The sequence below is a fragment of the Thamnophis sirtalis genome, unplaced genomic scaffold (assembly GCF_051295495.1).
Source record: "Thamnophis sirtalis isolate CommonGarterSnake01/CBP01778 unplaced genomic scaffold, rThaSir2_p1.2 scaffold_13, whole genome shotgun sequence".
NCBI lineage: Eukaryota > Metazoa > Chordata > Lepidosauria > Squamata > Natricidae > Thamnophis > Thamnophis sirtalis.
The window spans coordinates 23257955-23275260 of record NW_028261393.1 but is presented as its reverse complement, the minus strand read 5'-3'; positions in this window follow the sequence as shown (position 1 = coordinate 23275260).

Below are 17306 nucleotides of genomic sequence, written 5' to 3'. Positions count from 1 at the left end.
TTCCCTTCTCTCTTCTTTCTTTTCCTCTCCTCTTCCTTTACCTTCCCTTCCATTCTCTCTTCTCTCCTTTCCTTTCCTCTTCCTTTACCTTCCCTTCTCTTCCCTTCCCTTTTCTCTCCTTTCCTCTCCTCTTCCTTTACCTTCTCTTCCCTTCTTCCCTTCCTCTTCAAAAAAAAAAAAAAGATTAAGAAGACTGAAAGTCCCATAATGTCAGCCACAGAGACGCAAACAGAAAAATAGAGGAATCGCTTCTGGCATGAAAAAAGGAAAATGTCATAAGAATATACTGAAGAGGAAAACAAACAGTGCTTTTAAGGACACCGACATGCTTGTTATTAGGAGAGGGGGGAGAGAAAAGAAGGAAGGAGGAAAGAAACAGCTTGTGCTGGCCATGTGAGGCTTTGGCAAGGTTTCCAAGGCAGCTTTGTCTTTTAAATATGTGGCAAGACAAACAACACGCTGGAAAGCTTCAACTAACTCTCCCTTCAGCCGAACTGCTTCTGTATGAACATGCATTGGACTCTTGGAAACAAGATGAAAATACAGTGCCAATCCTGGGGGTGTTATGTAAGATGATGTTTGGAAAAACAGAATCCAATCAAGGAGAATCCACATTCCTGTGTATTGAGCAAGAGACTGGAAGCAGAAGATACTGATGTTCCAGTCTGCAGAGGGCAAACACACCTGGAACATGGTGATCAGCTCACCAATAAAATGCAAAAAAAAGCTCGATGTAGAAAAAAGAAACTAAAATATCAGGAATGTTGAACCAATGCTGAAACAAATGAGAAGTTGGAAGACTGATGAGTCAAAACAGCAGTAACTGTGAAAGGGATCTTGGAGACCTAGTGGACAACCATTTAAACAGGAGCCAGCTATGTGTAGCAGCTGCCAAAAAAGCCAACACATTTCTAGGCTGCATAGACAGAGGGATAGAATGAAGATCAGTGTTAATACCACTTTACAATGCCTTGGTAAGGCCACACTTGGAATACTGCATTCAGTTTTGGTTGCCACGATTTTAAAAAGTTGTGGAAAATCTAGAAAGAGTGCAGAGAAGAGCAACAAAGATGATTAGGGAACTAAAACATATGAAGAACAGTTGCAGGAACTGGATATATCTAGTTTAATGAAAAGAAGGACTAGGGGAGACATGATAGCAGTGTTCCAATATCTCAGGGGCTGCCACAAAGAGGAAGGAGCCGCCAAAGCACCTGAAAGCAACAGTGGTGGAAACTAATCAAAGAGAGAAGCAATTTAGAACTAAGGAGAAATTTCCTGACAGTTAGAACAATTAAGCAGTGGAACAACTTGCCTCCAGAAGTTGTGAATACTCCAATACTGGGCGTTTTTTAGAAGATATTGGATAATCATTTGTCTGAAGTGGTGTATGGTTTTCTGTGTAAGCAGGGGGTCAGACTCAAAGACCTCCAAGATCCCTTCCAACTCTGTTATTCTATTCTATTTCTTTTCTCTCTCTCAAATTTGGAGGTGATTCTCTTCCCATTTAATGGAAACAAAGCTTTCAATCTCTTCCCATCAAAGAATATAGACTTTTGGGTAGAATGCAAAGTAATCTCGACATACAACAATTCATTTAGTGATTTAAAGTTTGAAGTTACAATAGCACCGAAAAAGATTACTTATGACTGTTTTCCACACTTATAACCATTGCAGCATCTCCATGGTCACATGGTCACAATTCAGGTGATTGGCAACTGACTGATGTTTATGACAGTTGTGGGGTCCTGGATCATGCCATCCCCTTTTGGGACCTTCTGACAAGCAAAGTCAATGGAGAAGCCAGCTTCACTTAACAACCATGTTACTAACTTAACAACTGCAGGGATTCACCTAACAAATGGGGCAAGAAAAATCATAAAATGTGGCAAAACCCACTTAACAAATTTCTCAGCAACATCAATTGTGGGCTCAGTTGTGGCCGTAAGTTGAGGACTTCTTGTGTCTTGATCCTTGTTGTGGCCTGCCAGTGGCCAGAGGAGCTGGCAGCAGAGTCAGACAGTGAGGGGGTTGGGGAGGAACATGGCCCAGTCCTGGTGGCTGAGGAAAGCTCAGGCGAGGGTTCTGTGTCAGAGGCAGAGAGGGAGCTAGACAGCAGTGAGGCAGTGGAATAGCTGGAACCTGTTCCCAGTGTGCGCATGCGCAGAACTGCCAGGAGACAAGAACAACTCAGAAATCACCGTAGACTTGGGAGTAAAGTCACAGGTGGAAGGTGATTGGCCCCTCCCATAGGAAACAAAAGAGCAGCAACAGGGGAGTGGGCTTTTGCAGGAAACAATTTGTTCATTCATTTGGTCCTTAGATTCGTTTCAGGAGTGTGAAGATCCATCTGTGGAACTCAGAGACTCTGTGCCCAGGCTTTCCTTGCACAGCATCTCATTTGGAAAATATTTACATGGCAGCTTTCCAAGCTAGATAAGGTCTGTGTCCATAGCTTCACCTTTGAAAGACTGTTTGCCAGGCCTTTGCTGAATGTGAATGAGAGGAATTCACATTTGTTTAATAAAAGAGATTTTGCCAGGACCAGGAATCTGCTTTGTGCTTTTTGGGGAAGCCTAGTCAGAACAGAAACATCAGTTTTGGGCTTAGTTATGGCCATAAATTGAGGACTGCTTGTATCTTAATCCTGATCCTAATAGAATATCCTAAGCACTTTTTTCTCTTACAGACTGTAACCTTCCTGCTTTCTCATCCTTTCATTCATAGCAGGGAAGGCACCTCCCAGGGAGAGCACATGGCAATCAAAGAGGCTGCCAAATGCAGCAGAGAAACGCAACAATGAACAGCTACATTTTCCTGTTGTGTTGCAATAAATAAAACCTGGAAAATGCCACCCAAAAGAAACTCTAAAGCAGTTTGAGAATGGTGTAAAAAAACAGAATCCACTTCCTTTCATGATACAAGAAAGCATTTTTTGACACAGATTTTAGAAGGATACATCTAAAGAAGAATATCTCAGCAGCTTCTTCACTGGAATAAATGAATAAACACTATATTAACTTCCACCGTTTCACCAGGGATAAGCTGGTAAAATATCAGACATGAATTAGATGTTTGTTTTAGGATAGGGGGTTGCAAGGAGATCCAACTGCTCAGTCCTAGAGGAGATCAACCCTGACTGTTCTTCAGAAGGCCAGATCCTGAAGAGGAAACTCAAATCCTTTGGCCACCTAATGAGATGCAAGGACTCACTGGAGAAGAGCCTCATGCTGAGAAAGATTGAGGGCAAAAGAAGAAGGGGATGACAGAGAAGGAGGTGGCTGGATGGAGTCACTGAAGCAGTAGGCATGAGCTTAAATGGTTTCCAGAGGATGGTAGGCCTGGAAGGAACAAGGGGGTTAGGAGGCAGCATCCATCACATTGCCTTGCCTCTTTTCAAAGGTGAAAAAAGATCACGGCAAAACAATATTTTTGTGTGTTTAGCAAACATATACAGTTCTCACCAAAAAAAAAAAATACTCTGGGTGGCTTACAAGCAGAATAACAATTGAAGGTCTATGACAATATAAAAAAACATCAAACAGAAATAACAACAAAAATAAAACATAAAAACATGAAAGAACTCCAAGAAAGCAGGAGAACAAACATCACTTAGCCTCTTACAAACCACTTTTCAGGCTGGCCATGGGATCTCTGGGGATGGTGATGAGTCATATTTCCAAGGCTTTCTAGAATGGAATGGAATAACTCACAGCGGCCAATTCGCCAAGACCATCTCACTACAGGACAAATTGCCATGACCAATTTGTCTTGTTGGACAATTCAACAAATACAAAAGTTAAATTAATTTTGATGGAACCATGGCCAATAATAATAATAATAAAACAAAGAAAGTCAATCCAGAAATACAAGAGTTACAATGATTTTGGTGAAAACATGGTCACCAATAATAAATACATGGAATGATTAATACAGCATTTTTACTTATAAAAAGTTTCAAATTAATTCATAGATATAGAGTTCATTCTCAGAATTGCTATTTAATATTTGTCTATTCATCAAAGTCTCTATATTCATTTTTAGACACACATATATAATACAGTTTGGGTCACTTTCTTGCTACCCTGGGCCTCCATCTTATTTTGCAACAACCTTTCTCCTTCCATCTTCTCAACTTCCCTTCTCTACCTTCTTCTTTCTTCCTCTCCTTCCTTCTTTCTTCTTCCCCTCTCTTTCCCCTCTCCTCCTCCTCCCTTCTCCTCTTTCTTATCCTCTGCTCTGCTCTTAATTCCCCACCCTTACTTTCTCTGCTTTACCCTTTCTTCTTTTCCCTCCTCATCCCCTCTCCTTTCCATTGTTGCCCTTGCTTATTTACTTTTTCTGACGGGTGTTAATGCAGCATTGAATTATCCCATGGCAAGTTGCCCTGTGGCGAGTTGGCTGCAGGAAGTTGTCCTTTGCACTTTGGCTACACCAAGTTGACCATGACAAGTTGGAGGCAGTGAGTTGGCTGCACCAAATTGTCCCATTGTGTGTTGGCTGTAGCAAGGTGAACATGACAAGTTGTAGGCAGTGAGTTGGCTGCACCAAGTTGTCCCATTGTGCATTGGCTACATCAAGTTGGCCATGGCAACTTGGTGGTAGTAAGTTGGCTGCACCAAGTTGTCCAATTGGCTTTGTGTTGGTCGTAGCAAGTTGGCCATGACAAGTGGGAGGCAGTGAGTTTGCTGAACCAAGTTGTCCCATTGTGCATTGGCTACACCAAGTTGGCCATGTCAAGTTGGTGGCAGTGAGTTTGGTGCACCAAGTTGTCCTATTGTGCATTGGCTACACCACGTTGGCCATGATAAGTTGGTGGCAGTGAGTTGGCTGCACCAAGTTGTCCAATTGGCTTTGTGTTGGTCGTAGCAAGTTGGCCATGACACGTTGGTGGCAGTGAGTTGGCTATAGCAAGTTCTCCTAGACCCTTTCCAGAAACCTAGTAGAGATGGGCTAACCTCGACTCAGGAGGAATGTTGTTCCACAGGGCAGAAGCTACAGCAATAACGTCTATCTTCTGGGTCCTGCCAGAGAGAGTTTCTTAACACGTCATCCTTCTTCTGATGGACCTGATGGGATGGTAGATGTCATTGAGAAAAGACTGCATTCTATACTCTTAATAGAATATGAACCATACAAAGAACTTGCAAGAAAATTTGGATCTTTGTTATTATACACGTTGACAGCAGCGAGAATCTTATATGCACAAAAGTGGAAAAGACACATTCATTTCCACAATGGAAGAGTGGATGGTAAAAGTGATGCAGTTAACATAGATGGTAAATCTAACTGTTTTAATAAAGGAGAAGAATTTGGTTCTGTTTTAATTAAAGAGAATAATTTATATAGTTCTGTTTCTACTGGAAACTGCTTCAGGACTTTTTGCTCAAAAAAAAAAGGAAACTTTAATTTTAGGTTTTGAGAGTGATAATGATTTTTTTTCTTATAGAAATGGCTTGCATTGTTGTGAAATGTAGGTTGAGGTTGTAATTTCTTTTGTGTTTTACTGCGCCGAAGAAACTTGGAGGCTACTATTTTTTTTCCTTTCCTTTTTTCTCAATTTCCTAACTTATTTTTCTCTTTGTATTTTTATTTTATAATGAAATTTAATAAAATCTAGGAAAAAAAATTAAATATACGGAAAATGTTATATGCCGGTGGCTTTAAATGTTCTATCTCTGCATAAATCAGGCAGGAAATCCACAACAATATGCATAATTTCTCTATACTAAAGAAATAATTCATAATTTTTGATGTTTTGTATTTTAACTTTTCTTGAAGCAATTAATTATTTTTAAAAAAGAAGTAATTCAATGATGTTCAATTTGCATAATGTATGAAATGTATGGAAGAACTTCCTTCTTTCCTTCCTTCTTTCCTCTATCCCTCCCTTCCTCTCTTCCTCCCTCCCTTCTTCCCTCCCTCCCTTCCTCTCTCCCTCTCTTCCTCCCTCCCTCATTCCCTCCGTCCCTTCCTTCCTTCCTCCCTCCCTCCCTTCCTTCTTTCCTTCCTGCCTTTTTTCCTTCCTTCTTTCCTCCATCTCTCCGTCCCTCCCTTCCTTCCTTCCCATATGGTACTTAGACAGCCCGTTTCCAGGATACATGCTTGAAACAAACAGATATTTTCCCCCTGATCATTCATTTCACACACCTACTGTTTGCCTAATGCGGTGTAGGCAGCTCCACCTTCAAAAGGATAGCTTAGCCTTGGGTTAATTAATGGGCTGTTTCCATATATGTTAGTTTTCTGGGCCCCAAACTCTTTCCTGGCTCTATATATGGTCAGGCAATGCAGGCAAGGGGTAGCGTGGTCAGTTTGAAGATTTTCAGAGGGCTCCCTTTACGCAGAAAAGTCCAAGCGGGCTTGCTGACACACAAAAGCTGATAAAAATCGGCCTGTAGGAGGACTGCAGTGGAGCCAAACTAGAATTTATTTCTAGGGTGAAAAGACATTGAGGTTCTTGGATCCAAGTCTAGGTTAAAGGGGGTTTTGCACTTCTTGTTTCCCATATGGATAGGAAATTGCACAGCAGTCTTCGCAACAAGCGGAAGCCAATTTCCATCTTGTTATGCCCTTTTTTCAAAAAGGGCATATTTCCACCCTTGAATTTCTTTTTTACTGATTTATTAAAATATTTGTCGACCCTTGCTGGATCTATTTTTCCTTCGAATCCTAGGTCTGCTGACTGTAATTCTATCAAAATTATGCTTATTTTTTTTAGTTAATTAGTTTGTCAAACATGTACAAGATAACAGGTATAAGTATAAACATGGACATGAACACAGAAGTGTGTACAAATAAATGGAGACAGTAGGACAGGGATAGTAGGCACACTGGTACGCTTATGCACGCCCCTTACAGACCTCTTAGGAATGATATGAGGTCCACGGTAGACAGTTTAAGATTAAAGTTATGGGGGTTTGAGGAAGTAACAACAGAGTCAGGAAGAGCATTCCAGGCATTGACCACTCTGTTGCTGAAGTCATATTTTCTGCAATAGAGTTTGGAGCAGTTTACTTTGAGTTTGTATCTATTGTTTGCCCGTGTATTATTGCGGTTGAAGCTGAAGTAGTCATTGACAGGTAGGACTTTGTAGCAGACAATTTTGTGTACTATGCTTAGTTTGGATCGTAGACGGCATATTTTCAGGTGGTCCAAGCTCAAAATTTCAAGCCTGGTGGCATAAGGGATTCTATTGTGAGCAGAGGAGTGGAGGACTCTTCTCGTGAAATACCTCTGAACTCACTCGATTGTATTAATGTTCGATATACAATGTCTGTTCCAGGCAGATGAGCTGTATTCGAGAATTGGTCTGGCAAAGGTTTTGTATGCCCTAGTTTGCAGTACAATGTTACTGGAGAAGAAGCTTCGCAAAATGACAGAGTCAAGTTCCAAATGGCACTTTAGGAACTGTGCAGAGAATTTTTATTGTTCTATCCCTAGGACAGCTTTTAATATACATAAGCTGGATTTATTGACTCTTATTTTAGAAGGGAGGGTTATTTTTAATAAGCTGTTGTTAAATTATTTTGCTTTAATCCTTTACCACCTTGGAAAGAGTTTAGCGAGTTGTAGCCCCTTTTGAGGGAATACTCCATTTAAGGAAGAAAAGATGGAGAGAATCTTTTAAAAACAACTTCTCTTTTTACACTGTATTGATCAGATGCAGAACAAGCATGAAAGCAATCTCAGTCTATGTTTTTGGCATTCTTAAAAGTCATTTTGGCAAAAAAAAAATCTTTTTTCTAATTCCAAACTAGAGATGGAGGAACATTTAAAATACTATAAAGCATTTTTTAAAAACATTTCAATCCCCCTCCAAGGATCTGGGCACAATGCTAAGAGTTGCCTCCCACAGGATCACTTCAAAATAAATTCATGGCTGTTTAATTACGGTCCTAAATTTACAAATTGTTTTTTTCCTGCAGTACATTGAAATGAAAACCAAAGGCTGGGGCTTCCCTGTCAAAATTAATCAGGAGCTTCTGAAGAGGATGGTTCCAATTTGGCAGTCAAACCCTCCAGAAGTCCCTTCCAGCACCCATTTTAGTCATCTGATCAAAACTGCCATCTTAATACTACATGGAATAGATTCTACCCGTGGTTAGAAACATGAGATAGAAGTTGGAACGCGAAAGAATCAGGTTAGGTGGACATGGAAAGAGATACTATGTAAGTATTAGAATGATAGATAAGTTAACATACTAGAATATGATGGTCAGAAATTACTGTACAACACCAGCACTGTTTAATATCAGAGGTAGTATTCATCAGGTTCTGACCAGTTCTGAAGAACTGGCAGCAGAAATTATGAGTAGTTTGGAGAACCAGCAAATACCACCTCTGACTGGCACGGCCCCCAACTATTCTCCACCTCCCGAGTCCCAGTTGATTGGGAGGAAATGGGGATTTTACAGTATCCTTCCCCTGCCATGCCCACCAAGTCATATCACACCCACCAAGCCACGCCCATAGAACCGGTAGTAAAAAAAAAAATGAATCCCACCACTGGTATATATGTTATTTTGTTTTAACCTTTGTTTCATGGCAAGTGGAATGCCAGGATAATTACACTGTATTGAATATATTTATATGTAAACAATAAAAAATATTTTTTTAAAAAAACTGCCATTCTTGGATCCAAGTCTAGGTTAAAGGGGGTTTTGCACTTCTTGTTTCCCATATGGATAGGAAATTGCACAGCAGTCTTCGCAACAAGCGGAATTTTTTTTTTTAGAATTTTTTTTTTTAGAATTTTATTAGAATTTGTAGGCCGCCCTTTTCCCTGAGGGGACTCAGGGCGGCTCACACAAAAACTGGGAAGGGGGAATACAGACATTAGGACAAAACATGTAATAAAATAGCAAGCAACATACATTCATCATTCGGGAGGGGTAACTATCCTATCCCCAGGCCTGACGGGCGAGCCAGTTCTTCAAGGCTATGCGGAAGGCTTGGACGGTGGAGAGGGTACGAATCTCCACGGGGAGCTCGTTCCAAAGGGTCGGGGCTACTGCTGAGAAGGCCCTCCTCCTTGTAGTTGCCAGCCGACACTGGCTGGCCGATGGAATACGGAGGAGGCCTAATCTATGAGATCTTATCGGTCGCAGGGATGTAATTGGCAGAAGGCGGTCTCTCAAGTATCCAGATCCACTGCCATGTAGGGCTTTATGGGTGATTAATAGCACCTTGAAGCGCATCCGGAGATCAACAGGTAGCCAGCGCAGCTCGCGGAGGATAGGTGTTATGCGGGTGAATCGGGGTGCACCCGCAATCACTCGCGCGGCTGCATTCTGCACTAGCTGAAGTCGCCGGATGCTCCTCAAGGGCAGCCCCATGTAGAGCACATTGCAGTATTCCAGCCTAGAGGTCACGAGGGCCCGAGTGACTGTTGTGAGAGCCTCCCGATTCAGGTAGGGTCGCAACTGGCGCACCAGGCGAACCTGGGCGAATGCCCCCCTGGTCACAGCCGTTAAGTGGTGGTCAAATGACAGCTGTGGATCCAGGAGGACTCCCAAGTTGCGAACCCTCTCTGAGGGGTATAAAATTTGACCCCCCAGCCTGAGTGGTGGAATAGTAGCCAAATCTTTGGGAGGGAAACACAACAGCCACTCGGTCTTTTCTGGGTTGAGCACAAGCTTGTTAACCCTCATCCAGTCCATAACGGCCTCAAGGCCCCGGCTCATCACGTCTACCGCTTCATTGAGTTGGCACGGGGCGGACAGATACAATTGAGTATCGTCCGCATATTGATGGTATCTAATCCCGTGCCTGTGGATGATCTCTCCCAGCGGTTTCATGTAGATGTTAAATAGTAGGGGGGATAAGACCGAGCCCTGAGGCACCCCATAATTTAGGGGCCTAGGGGACGATCTCTGCCCCCCCACTAACACCGACTGTGACCTGTCCGAGAGGTAGGAGGAGAACCACCGTAGCACGGTGCCTCCCACTCCCACCTCCCGCAGTCGTCGCAGAAGGATACCATGGTCGATGGTATCGAAAGCCGCTGAGAGGTCAAGGAGGACCAGGATGGAGGAACGTCCTTCATCTCTGGCTCTCCAAAGATCATCCATCAATGCGACCAAAGCGGTTTCTGTGCTGTAACCGGGCCTGAAGCCAGACTGGAAGGGGTCTAGGTAGTTTGCTTCCTCCAAGGACCGTTGGAGCTGGAAGGCCACCACCTTCTCAACAACCTTCCCCAGGAAGGGAAGGTTGGAGACTGGACGATAGCTATTAAGAACAGCTGGATCCAAGGATGGTTTCTTCAGGAGGGGTCTCACCACCGCCGCTTTCAGTGTGGCGGGGAAGTTCCCCTCCCGAAGGGAGGCGGTTACAACCGCCTGGATCCAGCCTCGTGTCACCTCACTGCAGTTAGTAACCAGCCATGAGGGACACGGATCCAGGACGCAGGTGGAGGTACTTACAGCTCTCATGGCCTTGTCCACATCCCCGGGGGTAACGTCCTGAAACTCAACCCAGAGCTGTTCTACTTGGTCCCCCTGCGCCTCGGCTGGAACTGCGGGGGTGGAGTCAAAGTCCGACCGAAACCGAGCAATTTTGTCCGCTAAGAATTGGGCATATTCTTCAGCTCTGCCCTGCAAGGGTTCCCCCGCCTCCCTTTTGTTCAATAGGGAGCGGGTTATCCTAAACAGGGCGGCTGGGCGGGACTCAGCGGATGCTACCAGGGTGGCTATGTGCGATCTTTTTGCTGCCCTAAGTGCCCTGGTGTATTCCCTGGTGCAGGTGGTTACCATTGCCCGGTTCGATTCGGACTTATCGGACCTCCAACGGTGCTCTAGGCATCTCCTCTGGCGCTTCATCTCCCGGAGTTCCTCGGTGAACCAAGGGGGTCTCCGGGATCCGCCGCCTCGGAGGAGCCGCAGTGGCGCAATCCGGTCGAGGGCCTCCGACGCTGCCGAGTGCCACGCAGCAGCCAGAGTCTCCACCGGACTGTGGGCGAAAGTGTCAGGAATAACCCTAAGCTCTGTCTGGAACCTTGCCGGCTCCATAAGACGCCTGGGGCGGAACCACCTGGTCGGTTCCTCCTCCCTACAGTGGGGGTTTGGCCTCCGGAAGTCGAGCCTCAGTAGGCAATGGTCTGACCACGACAGGGGTATGATGTCACTCCCCCTCAGACCAAGATCACAAATCCACTGCTCCGAGAGAAATACGAGGTCAAGCATGTGTCCCGCTGAATGGGTTGGGCCCCGAATTACTTGGGTCAAGCCCATGGCTGTCATGGAAGCCATGAACTCCTGCGCCCCATCAGAGTTTTCACCGAGCGACGGCAAATTAAAGTCCCCCAGGACCATCAACCTAGGGAACTCAATTGCCAGCTCGGCTACCGACTCGAGGAGCGAGGGGAGGGCTGCTGCAACGCTGTTGGGAGGCAGGTACGTTAGCAGCAGACCCACTTGACCCTTGAGGTCCAACTTTAACAGCAAAGACTCACACCCGACAATCTCCGGAGCAGGGACCCTACGAGGAGCTAACGACTCTCGGATAACAGCGGCCACACCCCCACCCCTTCCCTGGGCTCTCGGCTGATGCAGCACCTGAAATCCTTCTGGGCACAGCTCTACAAGGGGGACTCCTCCCTCTGGGCCCAGCCAGGTTTCAGTAATACATGCCAGGTCTGCCCTCTCGTCTAAAATTAAGTCCCGGACGAGAGGAGCTTTATGTACAACAGACCTGGCATTTAGCGACAACAGCCTGAGACCAGGGTCCTGACTACTTGCGCCATCTGGTCTTGGAGTGGGACTCCTAGGGCCGGAAGGAGGGATCTCTGTAATGTAGCGAACCCTCCTTCCCCGGTAATGGCCTGCCCTAAAGTCCCCGCCGTATCTGCCCCTCCCTGTTACGACCGCAATACCCCGACCCTCTCCCGTGTCTCTGGTCCCCTCAACCACCCCCGTGGCCCCCGCAACTCCCGGCAGGTCCTCCGAATCACGCATACTCATACACTCCCCCAAACAGTCCCCACGTAAGAAGTTAAAAACACAAAATTTACAACAATATGATCATAAAAGTGGGACATTCATTCATCTCAAGCGTACCTCATGCATAGCCCATACAAAGAAAGAAGAGAAAGATGAAAGAAAAGAAAGAAATTATAAATTGTGCAAAAAATTGATTAGTTTAAAGTGCGAATAGTTCTGGGAAGGTCCAAAAAAGTCCAAGATGGTTGAGGCAAGGAGAGGGCCTTCTATGTGCTGTAAGTACCCCCGCTCGGCCAGTAGTGGCGCTATCTGTGGCAGCAGGTCCAAGGCGGCATCAGGCAACAGTGGCCGTGGCAGATGAAAGTGCAAATAAAAGAGCAGATGAAGATATACTCCAAAAAGTCCAAAAGCCGCATTCCAAGAGGAGTCTAATCTCACCCAGCAAAAGGCCCTGCGATGGCGACGGCCCAGAGGAGGGGAGAATGCACCAACAGGGGAGGCCAAGCCGAGGGGAGAGGAAGGGGGGTGCAATAGCAGCAGATGAAGACAGCCTCCCATTCTCTCCCAGTGCTGTTCCAGGCTAACCGCCTTCTCCCTGGGGCGATGAATAGTCCAGCGCAAGTCCACAGCAACCAGAAACACAGACGAGACAAAGAAAGTATCATAAAAGGGGGGGGGGAGATTCTCTCAGCCAGCAAGTGGAGGAGAGTCAAGGCTCTCTCAGGTCAGCCGGGTCTCAACGAACCTCCAATAATAGTTACCCAACGTCTCCAACAATAGTTACCCAACGTCTCTAACCGAGTTGGGCCGCGACGCCTTCCAAGCGGCACCCGGGCGGTGTCTTTTAACGCCGCTCTGAATCAGCTGGGCCGCGGCGTCTTCCGGGCGTCCCCGAACGGCGTCAGCGTCTTTCGCAAACGGCAGCCTCGGAGAGCAAAATCTCTCCAGTCCGCTGCCAGCACCAGACTCTCCGTAAGATCGCTCGTGCCCTGATCTCTCTTCAGCCTCCGAACGGCGCCCGGGCGGTGTCTTTGAGCGCCTCACTAATCAGCTGAGCCGCGGCGTCTTCCGGGCACCTCCGAGCGGCGTCGGCATTTTTCATGAGAGGCAGCCTTGGAGAGCCAAATCTCTCCAGTCCGCTGCCAGCACCAGACCCTCCGAGAAATCGCTCGTGCCCTGGTCTCTCTCAAGCTCGATTTCTGGGGGCAATTTCTCCTTCTTTGGCTATTTTTCCCATGTGAACGCCGGAGCGAAGAGCCCGGCAGCCATGTTCCTTCGCACATGGAGGTTCCCAATTTCCATCTTGTTATGCCCTTTTTTCAAAAAGGGCATATTTCCACCCTTGAATTTCTTTTTTACTGATTTATTAAAATATTTGTCGACCCTTGCTGGATCTATTTTTCCTTCGAATCCTAGGTCTGCTGACTGTAATTCTATCAAAATTATGCTTATTTTTTTTAGTTAATTAGTTTGTCAAACATGTACAAGATAACAGGTATAAGTATAAACATGGACATGAACACAGAAGTGTGTACAAATAAATGGAGACAGTAGGACAGGGATAGTAGGCACACTGGTACGCTTATGCACGCCCCTTACAGACCTCTTAGGAATGATATGAGGTCCACGGTAGACAGTTTAAGATTAAAGTTATGGGGGTTTGAGGAAGTAACAACAGAGTCAGGAAGAGCATTCCAGGCATTGACCACTCTGTTGCTGAAGTCATATTTTCTGCAATAGAGTTTGGAGCAGTTTACTTTGAGTTTGTATCTATTGTTTGCCCGTGTATTATTGCGGTTGAAGCTGAAGTAGTCATTGACAGGTAGGACTTTGTAGCAGACAATTTTGTGTACTATGCTTAGTTTGGATCGTAGACGGCATATTTTCAGGTGGTCCAAGCTCAAAATTTCAAGCCTGGTGGCATAAGGGATTCTATTGTGAGCAGAGGAGTGGAGGACTCTTCTCGTGAAATACCTCTGAACTCACTCGATTGTATTAATGTTCGATATACAATGTCTGTTCCAGGCAGATGAGCTGTATTCGAGAATTGGTCTGGCAAAGGTTTTGTATGCCCTAGTTTGCAGTACAATGTTACTGGAGAAGAAGCTTCGCAAAATGACAGAGTCAAGTTCCAAATGGCACTTTAGGAACTGTGCAGAGAATTTTTATTGTTCTATCCCTAGGACAGCTTTTAATATACATAAGCTGGATTTATTGACTCTTATTTTAGAAGGGAGGGTTATTTTTAATAAGCTGTTGTTAAATTATTTTGCTTTAATCCTTTACCACCTTGGAAAGAGTTTAGCGAGTTGTAGCCCCTTTTGAGGGAATACTCCATTTAAGGAAGAAAAGATGGAGAGAATCTTTTAAAAACAACTTCTCTTTTTACACTGTATTGATCAGATGCAGAACAAGCATGAAAGCAATCTCAGTCTATGTTTTTGGCATTCTTAAAAGTCATTTTGGCAAAAAAAAAATCTTTTTTCTAATTCCAAACTAGAGATGGAGGAACATTTAAAATACTATAAAGCATTTTTTAAAAACATTTCAATCCCCCTCCAAGGATCTGGGCACAATGCTAAGAGTTGCCTCCCACAGGATCACTTCAAAATAAATTCATGGCTGTTTAATTACGGTCCTAAATTTACAAATTGTTTTTTTCCTGCAGTACATTGAAATGAAAACCAAAGGCTGGGGCTTCCCTGTCAAAATTAATCAGGAGCTTCTGAAGAGGATGGTTCCAATTTGGCAGTCAAACCCTCCAGAAGTCCCTTCCAGCACCCATTTTAGTCATCTGATCAAAACTGCCATCTTAATACTACATGGAATAGATTCTACCCGTGGTTAGAAACATGAGATAGAAGTTGGAACGCGAAAGAATCAGGTTAGGTGGACATGGAAAGAGATACTATGTAAGTATTAGAATGATAGATAAGTTAACATACTAGAATATGATGGTCAGAAATTACTGTACAACACCAGCACTGTTTAATATCAGAGGTAGTATTCATCAGGTTCTGACCAGTTCTGAAGAACTGGCAGCAGAAATTATGAGTAGTTTGGAGAACCAGCAAATACCACCTCTGACTGGCACGGCCCCCAACTATTCTCCACCTCCCGAGTCCCAGTTGATTGGGAGGAAATGGGGATTTTACAGTATCCTTCCCCTGCCATGCCCACCAAGTCATATCACACCCACCAAGCCACGCCCATAGAACCGGTAGTAAAAAAAAAAATGAATCCCACCACTGGTATATATGTTATTTTGTTTTAACCTTTGTTTCATGGCAAGTGGAATGCCAGGATAATTACACTGTATTGAATATATTTATATGTAAACAATAAAAAATATTTTTTTAAAAAAACTGCCATTCTTGGATCCAAGTCTAGGTTAAAGGGGGTTTTGCACTTCTTGTTTCCCATATGGATAGGAAATTGCACAGCAGTCTTCGCAACAAGCGGAATTTTTTTTTTTAGAATTTTTTTTTTTAGAATTTTATTAGAATTTGTAGGCCGCCCTTTTCCCTGAGGGGACTCAGGGCGGCTCACACAAAAACTGGGAAGGGGGAATACAGACATTAGGACAAAACATGTAATAAAATAGCAAGCAACATACATTCATCATTCGGGAGGGGTAACTATCCTATCCCCAGGCCTGACGGGCGAGCCAGTTCTTCAAGGCTATGCGGAAGGCTTGGACGGTGGAGAGGGTACGAATCTCCACGGGGAGCTCGTTCCAAAGGGTCGGGGCTACTGCTGAGAAGGCCCTCCTCCTTGTAGTTGCCAGCCGACACTGGCTGGCCGATGGAATACGGAGGAGGCCTAATCTATGAGATCTTATCGGTCGCAGGGATGTAATTGGCAGAAGGCGGTCTCTCAAGTATCCAGATCCACTGCCATGTAGGGCTTTATGGGTGATTAATAGCACCTTGAAGCGCATCCGGAGATCAACAGGTAGCCAGCGCAGCTCGCGGAGGATAGGTGTTATGCGGGTGAATCGGGGTGCACCCGCAATCACTCGCGCGGCTGCATTCTGCACTAGCTGAAGTCGCCGGATGCTCCTCAAGGGCAGCCCCATGTAGAGCACATTGCAGTATTCCAGCCTAGAGGTCACGAGGGCCCGAGTGACTGTTGTGAGAGCCTCCCGATTCAGGTAGGGTCGCAACTGGCGCACCAGGCGAACCTGGGCGAATGCCCCCCTGGTCACAGCCGTTAAGTGGTGGTCAAATGACAGCTGTGGATCCAGGAGGACTCCCAAGTTGCGAACCCTCTCTGAGGGGTATAAAATTTGACCCCCCAGCCTGAGTGGTGGAATAGTAGCCAAATCTTTGGGAGGGAAACACAACAGCCACTCGGTCTTTTCTGGGTTGAGCACAAGCTTGTTAACCCTCATCCAGTCCATAACGGCCTCAAGGCCCCGGCTCATCACGTCTACCGCTTCATTGAGTTGGCACGGGGCGGACAGATACAATTGAGTATCGTCCGCATATTGATGGTATCTAATCCCGTGCCTGTGGATGATCTCTCCCAGCGGTTTCATGTAGATGTTAAATAGTAGGGGGGATAAGACCGAGCCCTGAGGCACCCCATAATTTAGGGGCCTAGGGGACGATCTCTGCCCCCCCACTAACACCGACTGTGACCTGTCCGAGAGGTAGGAGGAGAACCACCGTAGCACGGTGCCTCCCACTCCCACCTCCCGCAGTCGTCGCAGAAGGATACCATGGTCGATGGTATCGAAAGCCGCTGAGAGGTCAAGGAGGACCAGGATGGAGGAACGTCCTTCATCTCTGGCTCTCCAAAGATCATCCATCAATGCGACCAAAGCGGTTTCTGTGCTGTAACCGGGCCTGAAGCCAGACTGGAAGGGGTCTAGGTAGTTTGCTTCCTCCAAGGACCGTTGGAGCTGGAAGGCCACCACCTTCTCAACAACCTTCCCCAGGAAGGGAAGGTTGGAGACTGGACGATAGCTATTAAGAACAGCTGGATCCAAGGATGGTTTCTTCAGGAGGGGTCTCACCACCGCCGCTTTCAGTGTGGCGGGGAAGTTCCCCTCCCGAAGGGAGGCGGTTACAACCGCCTGGATCCAGCCTCGTGTCACCTCACTGCAGTTAGTAACCAGCCATGAGGGACACGGATCCAGGACGCAGGTGGAGGTACTTACAGCTCTCATGGCCTTGTCCACATCCCCGGGGGTAACGTCCTGAAACTCAACCCAGAGCTGTTCTACTTGGTCCCCCTGCGCCTCGGCTGGAACTGCGGGGGTGGAGTCAAAGTCCGACCGAAACCGAGCAATTTTGTCCGCTAAGAATTGGGCATATTCTTCAGCTCTGCCCTGCAAGGGTTCCCCCGCCTCCCTTTTGTTCA